A 14,308-nucleotide genomic window follows, 5' to 3' on the forward strand; every position below is an offset into this window, starting at 1 on the left:
AAAGGAGGCTCCTAGCAGCACGGGAGCTGCTCCAAGAGCCACTGAAGCGAAGGGAGACGTACGCCACAGGCTGCAAAAAGAGGGCAAACCAGCCTCCCGCCAGGAATTGCACGTCCTGGTTGCTTGAACGGGGTAAGCAAGGGAGAGATTCAAGGAGATTAAAGCGAGGGGCCAGACACCAGGGAAGGACGGGAGACGTAGCGGGGTGTCTTCTGGGTGGATGGGAAACCACGATTTCTGTTTAGACAGACAAGGAGGGCTTTAAGGGGACGGCACAGCCTCCTGCCGCGTCCACCGTGGCCGCAGACAGGACCCCCTTCCTCGCAGCGGCTGCTGGCAGCAAGCCCCGAAAGCGATGCAGGACCGCTCTGCTAAGCATCCCCGGCTCCGGCAGTTTGCATCCCATTTAAAAGCCGAAGGCGGAGGCTACGAGTCACCCTTTGAAAGCTTTCTCCTCATTTTCTCACTGGTGTTTTATACTCATCAAATTCCAGCCGGTTCAGCCACGGGACTCCTGAGGTCCCTATATGTCCCTATAAATGAGCAGTAGATGCACAGACCAGATTTACCACTGAATTACTCAGGGCTTATGTCAGCGTTGCTCCATCTGCGTCCACGAATGGAGCCCGCGATGCTGTAAAATGTGCGTAAGAGCAAATCTCCTTACCGGGAAAATACCGGGAGTCGATATTTCGGCAACTCATTGCAACGCCTCTCGCTGAGAAACTGCAACTCCGCAGAGAAAGCAAAGAGTAATAAAGGACGACCCAGTAGCTTAGGAAACCCGAGCAGGCGTAAATCAATACGGCTCCTTCCCTGATTTACTCCAGCAAGTGACATGGCTCTGGGAACCGCTGGAGAACCTCTTCAGATACCGAGGGCTAATAAATTGTTATTAATAAAACAGCCTCTTCTGCTGGAGCGAGAAGAAATTCATATCAGAGTCAGGCTGGCTGATGTGCTCCTCCGAGGTGACGATGTGCCGAGCGCTCTGCATCCCAAACCCCACCGGCTTCCTGCACCCAAACGCCCCGCCGTTAATTGGAAACCTAACGAGCCACGTGGAGATGGCGGCCGGGAGCCGGCTGTGCCATTGCGGGAGGTTGTAAGGAAAAGGGAGAAAGAGGAAGAAATTAAATAAAGGGCTTTTTTTTTTCTTTCTTTTTTTTTTTTTGTTTAGCAGGGACGGGTTTGAATCGCCAAAGACGCGGCGATTTTTCTGGGGGGGAAATCAAGGCACGTGTGCGGGCCAACTCCCCGCCTTGCGAACACCGCCGTCTGCAAGGCAGCTTGCTTTCCCGAGGGGGAAACGCCGTGGATTCAGAGGCAAATCCAACCTCCGTACGCCGATTTGCACCGGCCGAGCATCCCGCGCTCATCTCTGCTCCAGGGGAAGCCCGGGCATCCCAAGCTGGGTACCCGCAGCCCTGTCGCTCGCCTGACGCTGGGGCCGTGCTTTATTCTCGGGGTGTTTATGTGTAACAAATTAATTCCTTAGAAAGAAAGTCAAGGTGGTGTTTCGTCGTGCAGTTTTATGGCTTATTTCCAGGCCGCACGTAGCAGGTTGAAAGGCCGTTGGTTTAAATGCTTTATTCGGAGGATTTTGTTATTTTGCCGAAGCACGGCGAGGACACAGACCACGCTGAATTTTACTGTCTTGCAGACATGAATTTGGGTAGTTTGGACCCTCTTTCCCCCCTGTGCAAAGCCCCTGACCTGCTCAGAGCAAGTCTCAAGCGGGATACGGCTGTCGGTTGACTAAAATCACTCGATCTACGACAGTTTCGCCATCAAACGCCCCCAGCTCGACACTTTTCGGGTCAGTGTTTCGAAGGTGAGGGATGGCAGCCCGAGCTCCTTCCTTAATCCTCTGTGATTCAGGAGTTACCACGGACAGCCAGGAGCTGAGTCTTCCTTGCCTTGCAAATTACATCTTAGTAAAGCGGGAGCAAGCCGTGCACACGGGCAACCTGCTGAAACCGGTGCTATTTTGCTCCTGCTTTGCCCAGGAGCGGATTGCAACGCGCATCAGGGTTGCAATACAGCTCCCCGCGAGCGTGAAGCCAATACAAGAGGAAGCGAAAGGAGAATTAAGCAGCAGAGAGTCCGACCTTGGAGATCGCCGGGGCTCTGGTTCTCTCCCCAGTTTTGCAAGGAATCATCTAAAATGGTCCCAGGGGTTTTTTTTACGACGGAGCGGGGAGTTTAGCCTCTTTTTTTTTTGTTGCCGACGGAGCAGTGCGGCGTTTTCCAGGGGCTGGTTTGAAATTTTTTAGTGCTGATTAACGTTTTTGGATCACGGCCTTTCAATCTGTTCCCTGCTTCAATTTACCGAGCGCTCATCGCGAAAAAATCCCACAACAACAACAACAACAACAACAAAACCCCCGCCACACAACAAGCCATGGAGGAAATGGTTCCGCTCTTCACGTTAAATTAAGCTGTGCTTACCCCGATTTAGCGCAGATTTGGACCAAATTATAGGGGCGGATTAATTCAAGACTCGTTAAGTCTAAACTTGACTGGGATGGATGCAAACTGGAGGGCAGTTTGCACGGTCTTGGGCCCAGGGGGTGCATGCACCGGAGCACCCGGTGCTCACGGGCACGGCAGGGATGCACGGGGTGCACGCCCATGGGTCTCGGGGGTCCATGCACTGCGTCACCCCGTGCTCGTGGGTGGGGGGGAGGGCGTAATGCACGGTGCTGGGCCCGGGGGGTGCATGCACCCGAGCACCCCGTGCTTGGTCAGGGGAGACGCACACTGTGCATGGTCCTGAGCCCGGGGGTGTATGCACCGGAGCAGCCGTGCTTGTGGTGGAGGGATGCACGGTGTGCACAGTCCTGGCCCCGGGGGTGCATGCACCAGAGCACCGGGGGGGTTGGGATGCACGGTGTGCACGGTCCTGGCCCCGGGGGTGCATGCACCGGAGCACCGGAGGGTTGGGATGCAAGACCGTGCACGGTCCTGGCCCCGGGGGTGCATGCACCGGAGCACCGAGGGGTTGGGATGCAAGACTGTGCACGGTCCTGGCTCCGGGGGTGCATGCACCGGAGCACCGGAGGGTTGGGATGCACGGTGTGCACGGTCCTGGCCCCGGGGGTGCATGCACCGGAGCACCGGGGGGTTGGGATGCAAGACCGTGCACGGTCCTCGCCCCGGGGGTGCATGCACCGGCGCACCGGGGGGTTGGGATGCAAGACTGTACACAGTCCTGGCCCCGGGGGTCCATGCACCGGAGCACCGGGGGGTTGGGATGCACGGTGTGCACGGTCCTGGCTCGGGGGGTGCATGCACCGGAGCACCAAGGGGTTGGGATGCAAGACTGTGCACGGTCCTGGCCCCGGGGATGCATGCACCGGAGCACCGGTGGGTTGGGAAGCAAGACCGTGCACGGTCCTGGCCCCGGGGGTGCATGCAGCGGAGCACCCCGTACTCGGGGTGGGGAGGCGGGGATGCAAGGACCTGAGCATCCCGGTCCCGGAGGGATGCACGCACCGGAGCAGCATCCCGGTTCCTGGGGACACAGCGGCGGCGGGCTGCCCGCCGTGCAGAGCCCCGGGGCGAGCTAGGACCCTGCACACACCGGAACGCCCCCATCCCCGGCGCTGCCCGCCGCGGGGGTGCCCGTCCCGGCCGGTTCCGCCGCTCCGCACTGCGCATGCGTTCCCTCCCTACCACCCCTCCCGCCGCCGTCGCCGCCGTCGCCGCCGCCGCGGCGGCGGCCCCGCCCCCGCCGCGGTGCACTGTGGGACACAAACAAAGTGCCCGGCCGGGCGGCGCGGCGCGCGGGAGCTCGGACCGCCGGGAACCCCCCCCCCCCCCGGCTTCCTCCCCCCCCTCCTCCTCCTCCGCCCCTCCCCTCCCCGCGAGCCGGCCAGCGCGCGCGCGCCGCCGCGTGCACGCCCCCTCCCCCCCCCTTCCCCCCCCCCGCACACCTCTCGCGGGGGGGTTCGCGCGCGGGCCCCCCCCCCCGCTCCCCGCTCGTCGCCTGAGGGGGAGGCGGCGGCGGCGGCGGCCTCTTCCTCCTCCTTCTCCTCCTCCTCCTCCGCCGCCTCCCGGTCCGCCGTCATGGCCCAGGCAGGGCCCCGGCGCGGCCCCGGATAGGGGGCTCGGCCTTCCCGCGCACGCCGGGCCCAGCCGGCCCCACCGACCGCAGGTAACCGGGGAGCGCGGCCGGGCCTTGAGGCGGCGGGAGGGGTGTCGGTAGGCGGGGTGGTGGCGGGGGTGTGTGTGTGTGTTGTGTGTGGTGTGTGTTGTGTGGTGGCGCGGAGGCCGTTGGGGCCGTTGGTTCCCCTCAGGGGCGGGGGACGGCGCCCCTGCGCGCGCAGGCGGGCGCCCACCCGGGGGAGGGCTTTGGCTGCTGCACCCCGCGGGTCCGTCTCGCTCTCCTCCATTCCCCCCCCGCCGCTCTGTGCACGCGTGTTTCCCGTGGGGGCGGGGGGGTGGGGGGAGGAGGAGGAGGAGGGTCTGGCGTGACCGGCGTCCCCGGGGCTGCCCGGCTGCGGCTGTGCCCCCCGCGGGGGGGGGGGGGGGGGGGGGGATGGCATTGAGCGGTGCACTTCCTCCGCCGCGCGCCCACGTGTGTCCCCCTCCCACGAGGGGCCGTGTCACCCCAGCGCCTCCCGGGCGGGTTCCCGGGGGGACGACGACGACGACGATTTACCCCCCACCGGGCAGCCCCGGGGTGGGGGGTCGTGCTGCCCGTTGTGCGCGGTGTTTACGCGCCTCCTGAGCGAGCTGCGTTGCCTGTTGAAGCCCGTGGGTGCACTCGGCTGCCTGGGCACACGCAAACATGTAGTTTCGGGGCGGGGGGGGGGGGGGGGAGAGTGTTGTGTTGTCTCCTGCCTCCCAGCGGGATACCTGCTGCCTCCCTTTTCCACTGCAGGTTTATGGGAGGAAAAGAGGGATTCCCACTAGCTGTTAGGCAAAGCTTGCTGTCCCTTTGTTGTTGTTGTTTTTTTGTGTTGTGTTGTTTTTTTTTTTCTCTACAACACCCTTTTTTGCATATTCTTTACTGCCCATCTGCCAGGGTCTACTGTGCTGCCTCTGCTTGTGCCCGTGTCCACGCACGATGAGGATATCGCAGTGCTCATCTGCCAAGATCTGTTGCGTGTTTTTCTGCTCTCCTTCCATGTATTAGGGGTTATTTTCCTATATGCAAACATAAGCATTGGCAGATGCTGGGGATGGGGGGGGTATACGCTGCCTCTTGCTTGCCAAGAGCCTGTTGCCTCCTCTCGTACACACAGGACGAGGGTACCACTGCCTTCCAAATCTGCTGTACTTCTTCCCACACACAGGTGTGCTGGGGAATACCTCCACGCTTGACCGCCACAGCTTGTTAAATACATACACCCTGGGAGGCTTCTTCCTGCCTACGGAAAGCTGCAAAGTTTTTTGTTTTCCACCCCAATAGACATGTGGATGTCTTCCACCAAAGCCTAAGGGCCGACTCCTCCAGCCCATCTCCTGTTTGCGCTGTGGAGCTTGTTCTGCCCCGCTGATGAGGGAGGGTCTCTCTCCTCCTACATATATATACACACGCCAGGGTTATCCCACTGACTGCCTACCAGAAGCCGGTGCATCCCGCGTCGTGCATGTTTGCACACATGAGGAAAGGCGCAGGCAGCATTTCGCTGGTAGCCTTTGGGAGGCAGGCAGGCATTTCTCCTACACGCTTCCAGGGAGAAGGTTTCCCCTGTTTGTCCTTTCATGTCTTGCGTGTTCCCACAGACACCCAGCGGCAGCTGTTTCGGTGCCTGCCCCCAGACTGTAGTACTTCCTTGCTACACGTGCCAGAGAGGTCACCCGTTCTTACCCATTTCTTGTCTCTTCTTGGCTGCGCTTCATGGCTGCCTGTTACGTCTTTCATGGCTGAGACTTTCAACCCTTTTTCTTCATGTGCCCTGCTGATACCGCAGTGCGATACAGTCAGGTTAAGCCTACCTTGGTTTTTTGCTTTGACTTTTGGTTTTTCTTCGCTGAGCAGTCTGCCAGAGTAAAAAGAAGTAGTCTGGGTACTTCCTAGGTGTCTGCAGATCCCACGGGTCTAAAATACATTCAGTTTCTCTTTTTCCGGTCCTATACATAATTCGTCCAGCCCAGGATCTATTCTGATGTTTCTGGAAGTCTCCTGCTTTCATTATTTTCCTCACGTGAGGTCCTTGGTTTGCCATACCCACGTGAGGAATTTCTCAGGTTTCCCGGTTACGTGTTTGCCCCTGCTTTCTTTCCGTGCTTCTGCCTGACCTGAGACTTTTCCCCTTTCTTAATTTTTATTTTATTTATCCTTGGGGTGTCTAGTACACTTAGCTTTTATTTAGGTGGAGGTCACCCAGTTCACCTCCTGAGTTGATCCCCGGCTTCCAGCTGCATGTTTTTGTAGGCTAGGTGACGCGTTGTTTATCATGTGCAGGGCACATGACACTGAGTGGGAATGGCTTTTGTGCAGGCGGGTCACAGACTAGTGTCCAGGAGTCTTTTAGGGCATTTTGAGTGCGATGTGCTTTTCTTCTGCCATCGAGGTCTCTCAGTGCAGCTTGATGTCTGCAGGTAACGCAGATCCAAGTTGCGATGCACCTGGAGACCTTGCCTGGGTTTAAGCGCATCTGTTTAAGGAGATGGAGCTGAACAAGTGTTAACCTGCTAGCTTAGACACAGCTCTACCAGTATAAATGCCTCCATTGATGTAAAACTGTTTATACCAGAAACCAGTTACAATGCTGTAAGTGTCTCTCCCTAGGGACTACTTCTATTTAAACAGCTGTTTTTAATCCGAAACTTTAATTGGTGCGAACACTCTGAGCAGTCCCTTTCCAGGGGAAGGGAATTTCCAGCCCTGCTTTAGTCTCCCCAGGTGGATGTTGCACGGATGCTGACTTGTCAGGAGGGAGGATCGCGCTCGCTTTCCCACACAGAAGGTTTCGCGCTGGTTTTGTTTACAGGGTGAGAGAATTCCTCTTTTTGAGACTGTGAGGTTGAGGCGGGGGGGGAAGAGTGTCCTTACGTATTTCTTCTGTAATACGTAACAGAAGTAGTCAGCGAGTGAAACTGAATCCTTGCCATGTTTGTTGCAACAGGAGGTTAATCATAAACTCTGGCAACTTTTAAAAGGGGCGGTTTCGTTCTGTGGTGTCTGTAGCAAATGTGTGCTGTTAGGAGGGTCTGGTCAGCTGTTTGCTAAGAGGATCAAAAGCAAATACAGCTTGCCCCCTGTGTGAAGTTGAACAAGCGTCCGAAAGTTATTTTTGGTTGTATCCCGTGGCTTGCTTGAAGGAGGCTTTCTATTTTTATGTCCTTCTTGTGAAGGGATGTGTGATGCCTGTGCTACGAGGTGAACCGTGTTTGTGTGACTTGTCACTGATAAGGAGAAGGTCTTGGGTACTTCGCGCTTGTATTGGTTGCTTTGCACCTAGCATTTCGCAGGCATTGTCTGTTATGCCTGGTAACCTTCATTTTCAACGGGCTTTGAGAACATTTGAGTATATTCCTATGAGAAGATCTGGCGATACGCCTAACTTCACTCCTTTTAGGCATTGTAATCCACGAGCTTAAATGAGAAGAAAGTCAAACTGTGACAAAGCAGTGAAGCTTTTGCTGGCACGTGACGAGGAAGGAGATGTCCCTTGACGTAGAAGGGATTGCCTGTTGACATTCTTCTATCTCGCCCGGTTATAAGTAGGCTATCCCTGCTCAAATTATGCAACTGTGCAGACAGCCAGACTTCAGGAATTCCAAATACTTCAACGTGTCAAGTGCTGACTTCGACATTAAATGCTACGGTTGCAGAGCGCGTTCACAGTCTGTTGCTTGAAATGGGATATCAATCTTGGAATCGCGTGTGGCTGAAAAGGGGCAGCAACTTAATTGCTTGTTTCTTTGAAAAAGTGTTGTGTAAGATTGCAGGAACAAAACTGGGTGGGAGATGACCTGTAATAGCGTTTCGATATGGAAGTACGTGGTTAGCATTTCAGTAGTTACAAGCAGAAAAAAAAATACTGAAAGCATTGATTTACGTAAGAAATTGAAACGCCTCACTCTTTGTGGCTGCTGCTGTTGCCTCGAAAGATGCAGTTTCTAGCATGTAGATCTAATTAAATAGTTGTGTACTTACTGCTAAGTAAACATAGGAGTCCATTACTCTTAACTTGCCTTGGAGATCAAATTGATTCTTCTAATGGTTTCACTGGATGAAAACAAATGTCTAGTACTGCTTTGTACAAGGTGCCTAAATGAAATGGTGGTGGTAGAAAACGAACTGCAAACCTGATGAAATGGCATTCGCGCGTACAGATGGGAAGAGAGGAATTGTAAACGCTCGGCATTTCATTTAATTCTTGCATTCCATTTAATCAAGTTAAGGAAGTGACTTAAACTGTGCATTATTTGTAGATAGCGTGCTTTTAATATATTCCAATTTGGAGCTGGGGAAATAATTATTTCACATGAACAGGTTTATCAGAGTACGTGAATGATGGGATAATAAGGATGGCAGAATGTGCGTTGGGCTCAGCATGTGGTCTGTGACAGTGGCCAGAAGTAAGTCATTAGGGGGGAAAGTGGAAGAGCTTACATAGACGGCACAGTAATCATTCCTCCGCACATCTACAAGCGGTGAAGGGTTTGGAGGTGGCCTGAGCTAGAGGGTATGTGCTGACAGTCATGTTTAACAGTGCCTGTCGGACCTGTCGTCTATGGATTTGCCTAGGCCTTTTGAACAGTTTATGCCTGTAGCTTCTACAGTATACTGTGTGATGAATCCCACAATTTGTGCAAAAATCAGTTCCTGGGTTTTGGAGTGGGTTTTTTTTTGTTGTTTTAAGCGCGATGAATAGTAATCTCATTGAATGCCTCCTAATTTTTGTAGTATGAGAAAGAATAGAGAATATTTTCCCAGTCACCACCTCATTTGCAATTTTATAGATCTCTGTGTTCTCAGTTTTCTCTCTTTGGTTTTTTTTTTTTTTTTCTTTTCCAATCTGTATTGTCCCAGTCTGTTTAGTACATCTGTCTGCTGAGGCTGTTCTGCAACACTTGTGTTTTTTGTTTGAGCTCTGCTATGTTGTTTTGAGGTGATTTGACCACAACATTTGTTTGCTTGCTTTACCCAAGAAGACTGAATAAAGGCAGTTTTTTCAGAGCATTAAGAGATGCTTTCTAATAAAGGGACACTTTGTAGCTCATCTGTGATAACATTATAAACATTTACTGTGTGTAATGTTTTATATTCAAAAGTACAAATGAACGTAGTAATTGTAGTTAGAGCTATTTTAGTGGAAATACAGTTACAGACACTGAAGAAGATCTTAGTTTATAAATCTAGCTACAGATGGTAGTTGATACGGCATTTTGTATTTGGATATTAACAAGAGTGCTTTATGGAAAAACTGCTATTATGGTGGGTACTTGCCAGAGTTAAGTCTTTTGGAAGGTTTTGGAAGCATGAAGATGCCATGTCCTCTGGAGACCCAAGAACCCTAGAAATCACTAGTGGGTTCGGAAATAACTAGTGGGTTAAGGGGCAAGCTGGTCCCATGTTAGGGGCAGGTATTTACGTAGTGTTGGAGCTCTGCAGGTCTGACAGTTTCTGCCGTTTTCTTTCAGCGTCTTTTTTAAGTGGATAAATACCACTGTTAAGAAAGACCTACTCTGAGAAGTTTCTGTGAAATGTTAGTAAGGACGCTAAAGGCTTAAAAAAAAACCAAACCCACCAAACTCTCCTTATCCCCAGCCTGAACCATGGATATGGTTCTGCCCGTCCAGATTTGGCCATACAAGGGAAGAAAGTTAGAAAGCCTGTATAGTTGCTGCTCACCTGATAACGTGATTTGTGGATAAATACAAGGATTTTTAGTTTTCGGGGCCAAGAAGAACTCCTTTTAGGCATTTAAGTTTATCTGTATAAATGAGTCATTAGGAAAATAAAGGGTACACATAGTGCTAAAAGGGTGATGACACAACCACATTCCTGCCTTGCTGCAACTTGTTCGGGATTCTTTATAGCCGCTTCCGTTCGAAAGGTGGCTGCTTGTTTATGTGTCTGTGACACCTTGACTAGCTGGCCGCGGTCCATGCTGTCTGGATTAGCGATGCCTTTTCGCCTCTTCAGACCGTACACGATGTGTGACTTTGCCTTGATCTCTCCCTTTTGCTCTTTACGCAGGTTTTTCCGTGGCGTTGCTTGTCAGCGCAGGCTTCCAGTACTTCGGGCGTTAATGGGGCTAGCCTCAGGGAGATTTAAGATTTGCATTGGACTTCGGAAAAATTCATTAGTTGTAGTTAACGTGGATTTCATTAAGGTGTAACGCTTCCTTGCTAATCTGGAATAAAAGTGAGAGAAGGAGAGCTGTCATTTTTTGTAATAAACCTGAATACTTCAAACAACAAATCGATTGACAGGTAAGCTTTGTGCTGAACTAGTAAAAACTAGCACTTAGCCAAATTTGGCTGTCACAAACCTAATGATTGTGATATGCAGTTACAGTCATTTGTTTCCATAAAATGAGGAGACAGGTTTGTCATTGCCAAGTGACAAAAATTAAAGCCTCGTGCACGATAAAGGTAGGAGGCACAGCTTGGGGGTGATAGTGGAGAGGAGGGATTCTTCAGCTACCGAAGTTTGGTTGCTATTGGCAGCTCTTGGGGCGTAACGCACCCGGTTAGGCCCTGGTTTTGTCTTGGAGGAAATGAAGAAATAATTTCTTTTCCAAGCATGGTTTTCACTGCCATCAGTTAAAATGATCTCTGAAATTGACCCTTTTCTGTCCGAAAACGAGGCATGTGCCCTTTTCTCTCTTCAAAGACATGTAGTAGGACTTGGCACTGTTCTGTAAATAGGTGTACATGTGTGTGAGGAAGCACAGATAGTTTTTTGGTTGGTTTTTTTTTTTTTCCTATTGACTCTTTCATGGATCTAATGCAGTAGTGCTACCAAGAAAATCTTGAACCGTACTAGAATGTTTTGGTATGCAGATAGAAAAACCATGCCATTTTTCTTGATATTTCTTTCACCTGGTACCACCAAAAAGGGATTGGAGATTTTTGCTTTTGTTACTAATTTGGGAGGTTGGCTTGAGCAGTCTTTTTGATGTATATTTTTCATAAGTTTATGTTGATGTGCTTGCAGAGCTTCTGAAAGCGAAGACTGAAATGCTATGGGTAGCCATGGTAAAACAAGAAAAAAACCAGCTTTCTGAAATTAGTTTAAACTAGAAGGTTGCTGCCACGTGACAAATAGAAGTACTTTATGGATATTTTTTGGCAATTTGCAGTACTTAGAAGAATTTAATGTTCAACTTGTTTTTGGTGTTTTTTTCCCTTTGTGTCATTCATTTGTACTGCTGTTAAAGACCAAAGACTATAAAACCGAAGCCTCGCTTCTTATTACACAGAGTGGGAAACCGTCATGTAATGGCTTTTCTACACCAAGAATTTTGGGAAAAATTTAACCTGAATTTGCATGGAGCAAAAGTGTAAAGAAGGTATTAAGATCACGTAAAAATTATGCGTGAACACTGTCATGGAAAGAGTGGTTAAATGTGAATGTGTGCCTCAGGGATGTAACACATCGGTCCATTCAGCATAATCTGATTACGTTCTGTGGGGCTTGCCTACGTGAGGATATGAAGAGGACTATGAATTCACTTGTTGCTTTTATTCTGGTAAAAAAAAACAAACCCAAACAGAGGTTTGCTCATATGTTGATGGCACAAGCATCTCTAGCATGCGCTTTCAGGGCAAACAACTGTTAAACTAGCGATCTAATAGTTCGGTCATGTGCTTTTTCAGAGAACTGGTGAAAAACAGAAATTGCAGGGCAGTGAATCCGTTGTGAAATATCTCTATATGTTCTATCTGGTGAAGTTTGCACGTTAATTTTTATTATGAGAATAAGCGTAATTCAGTATATAACAAGAGCTTTTAGCGGTTACTGCTCGTATTGTTAAATGAGCCTCAGTTTTAAGTACTATCAGAAAATTTGCTTTTATGTGTTATATGGAACACTAATGTGAGATTCCTACAATGAAAAGTTCAAAGTGCTGGAGGCTGGGGAAAGTGGCATTTATCTAGTTTGCTTATTCAACCATGTGAAAGCTATATTAGGCACATAAACTTTATACTTTGCACTGCAGCTTCAAAAAGGCAACAAGTTAAATCTGGGTCCTTTGAAGTAGTGAATGGTAACATTCTGTTCTCTGAAAGAGCTGACTTCAAATGATCGCACCAAAACTTGAAAAACTCTGTCATGGCTAGGGAAAACAAGACTTGGAGGGGGAAGGCTATGAAAATGTGTGGAGTTTCTTGCGTGTTGTTAGGAATAAAGAGTAGCCAGACTATTGTGCCTGATTGCGTTCCTGAAGCTCTTTGCACGTTCTGCACCAGAATGGTGCGAAGTTACTGTTTTAAATTCTTCCCAGATAAATCTGATTTAAGAGTTCAGCCGTTGCATGAAACATGGAATTTGTTGGAGCCAGCGAACCTCAGTTATGTAGAAAGGTACAGTCTTTTAAGAAAATGATGTCTGTCTTCCTTATGTATCTGTAAATGGTTTCAAGAAACAGCTTGTCTTCTAGCTGTTGCGTAAAAACAGTCAGTGGCGACAGAGCAACAATTTACATACGACATGCACTGCTGTACTGCCCTGATTATTGTAATCTCTTCTTTTAATTAGATCCTGAGATTAAGAGCTGTCTTGCTGATCAGTGCGCTTAATGTATGCCCTATCAGTTCTAGCTAGTACATGTTTCTAGCTGAAACGTCATCTGGTTAAGTCAGATGCTCTGAAAAGATCTAAGCATAGTTTACTTTACAGACATGTTAAGGGGGAGCTGCACAGAGAAGAAAAACACACCAAAAAACCCTCTTGAGAACCTTTTAGGAGGTTAAAATAGATATTGACAAATACCTGACAAAAAATGAGGTATTGAAATAGTCTGGTTGTTCTGTGGGCCTTTCAGTTAGCTGCTCAATTTAATAGTGTGGAGATCTTACTCCAAAGTCACTTTTAACTAATTAGCTTCCAGATTATAGCTCAAGTCCATTACTAGCTCCCTAGTATGTAATGTTGAGGTTTTAATTTCATACTGTTGGATTTGCCATGAATTTCGTTCTGTTCCTAGGACTCCAGTTCTCAGTCGTTTGTGTTTGTGTTGTGCTGACGATACATCTTAACCTTTTCATCAGCATTTTTTGAGCCAGTGTCTCTACGGAAACACTCAGAGATCATTGCAAAAACAAGTCCTATGGCACTTCACAGGTAAAATCTTTAACCTGTTATTTCAAGTACATGAATTACTACTTTTCTGCTGGCTCCTTAGCTTCATCTCCTTGTTTTCACTAATAACTCTGTATGTCATGTTATTCAAACACTTTAATGAAGTTCTCATCGTACGTGGCGTTTCCTTTTTTCTGAAAAATACATTATCAAGTCAGTTTGACATACTTTAGATTCAGTAAACACAGGTGGTGTCCCATTTTCTGTTTGTGTTCTTATTCTTCTTTTCTTCAGATTGTTTCCATTTAGCCAGATTTCTGCAGTTGTATACAAAAACCTATAATCATATATCTTTGAGAGATGAAAACATCTCTATATTTTTAAATAATCAGAGCTTCTGCACTAAATATTGGAGAGACAGAATTAACACAGTGTTAATGTTGCCAAGCTTTCTGGCAGGTGTGTACCACAAAATGAGACAATCTTTGAACAGTCCTGCCTCTTCTCCGAGTATACTAGCACCTTTTCCTTGAGAATTAAAACACCGGTTTGCATGTTTGTAATCACAGCGGTGTCTAATGGAAACATTTCTAGATTGACTTCTAATGAAAGGAGTGGTAACATGTTTTACACACCTACAACGTGATCTTTAATCTTCAAGTTTTATCTAGACTAGGAGTTGTAGCTATGCTTTAATCTTCTTGCTGTATTAATCTGGCACGCTCAGTGCCTACATACAGCGCTCTCGATTGTCTGTCAGTGGTTCCCAAGCTTTTTTGGTTACAAGCTGTTGTCAGCTCTCAGCTTCTCCCATCAGTCAGAAGGGTCTGCTGTTGGCCACGGCCATTTACAGTGCTGCACAGACTAGTTTTCATTGCCCAGAAGCCAATGGGACCATTTAGCAGGTTAAATTTCACTATGTATGACTTGCATTCCAGCTCTGTGACACTTCCACAGTTAATAATTTCCCGATTTATCTGTGAATCGGTTATCTGCTATGGAGCTGCCTCATGACAGCTGTGAGTTCGTCAGGTGCAGAGACCAAAAGTGTCATTTGCGTATCATTTGCCCGAGACATGACTAGTGTGCAGT

General features: G+C 49.2%; 1 protein-coding gene across 4 annotated transcripts in view; it reads left to right on the forward strand.

The window, feature by feature from the left end:
- Positions 1-4,066: 4,066 nt before the first annotated feature.
- Positions 4,067-14,308, forward strand: part of ZBTB44 (zinc finger and BTB domain containing 44) — a 41,838-nt gene continuing 31,596 nt past the window's right edge. For all 4 annotated transcript variants that reach the window (XM_050910897.1, XM_050910898.1, XM_050910899.1 and 1 more), the window contains exon 1: positions 4,067-4,159. The gene's annotated coding sequence lies outside the window, so the exon portion shown is untranslated. The remainder of the gene's footprint in view (positions 4,160-14,308) is intronic.

Source organism: Gymnogyps californianus, chromosome 25, assembly GCF_018139145.2.
Source record: "Gymnogyps californianus isolate 813 chromosome 25, ASM1813914v2, whole genome shotgun sequence".
NCBI lineage: Eukaryota > Metazoa > Chordata > Aves > Accipitriformes > Cathartidae > Gymnogyps > Gymnogyps californianus.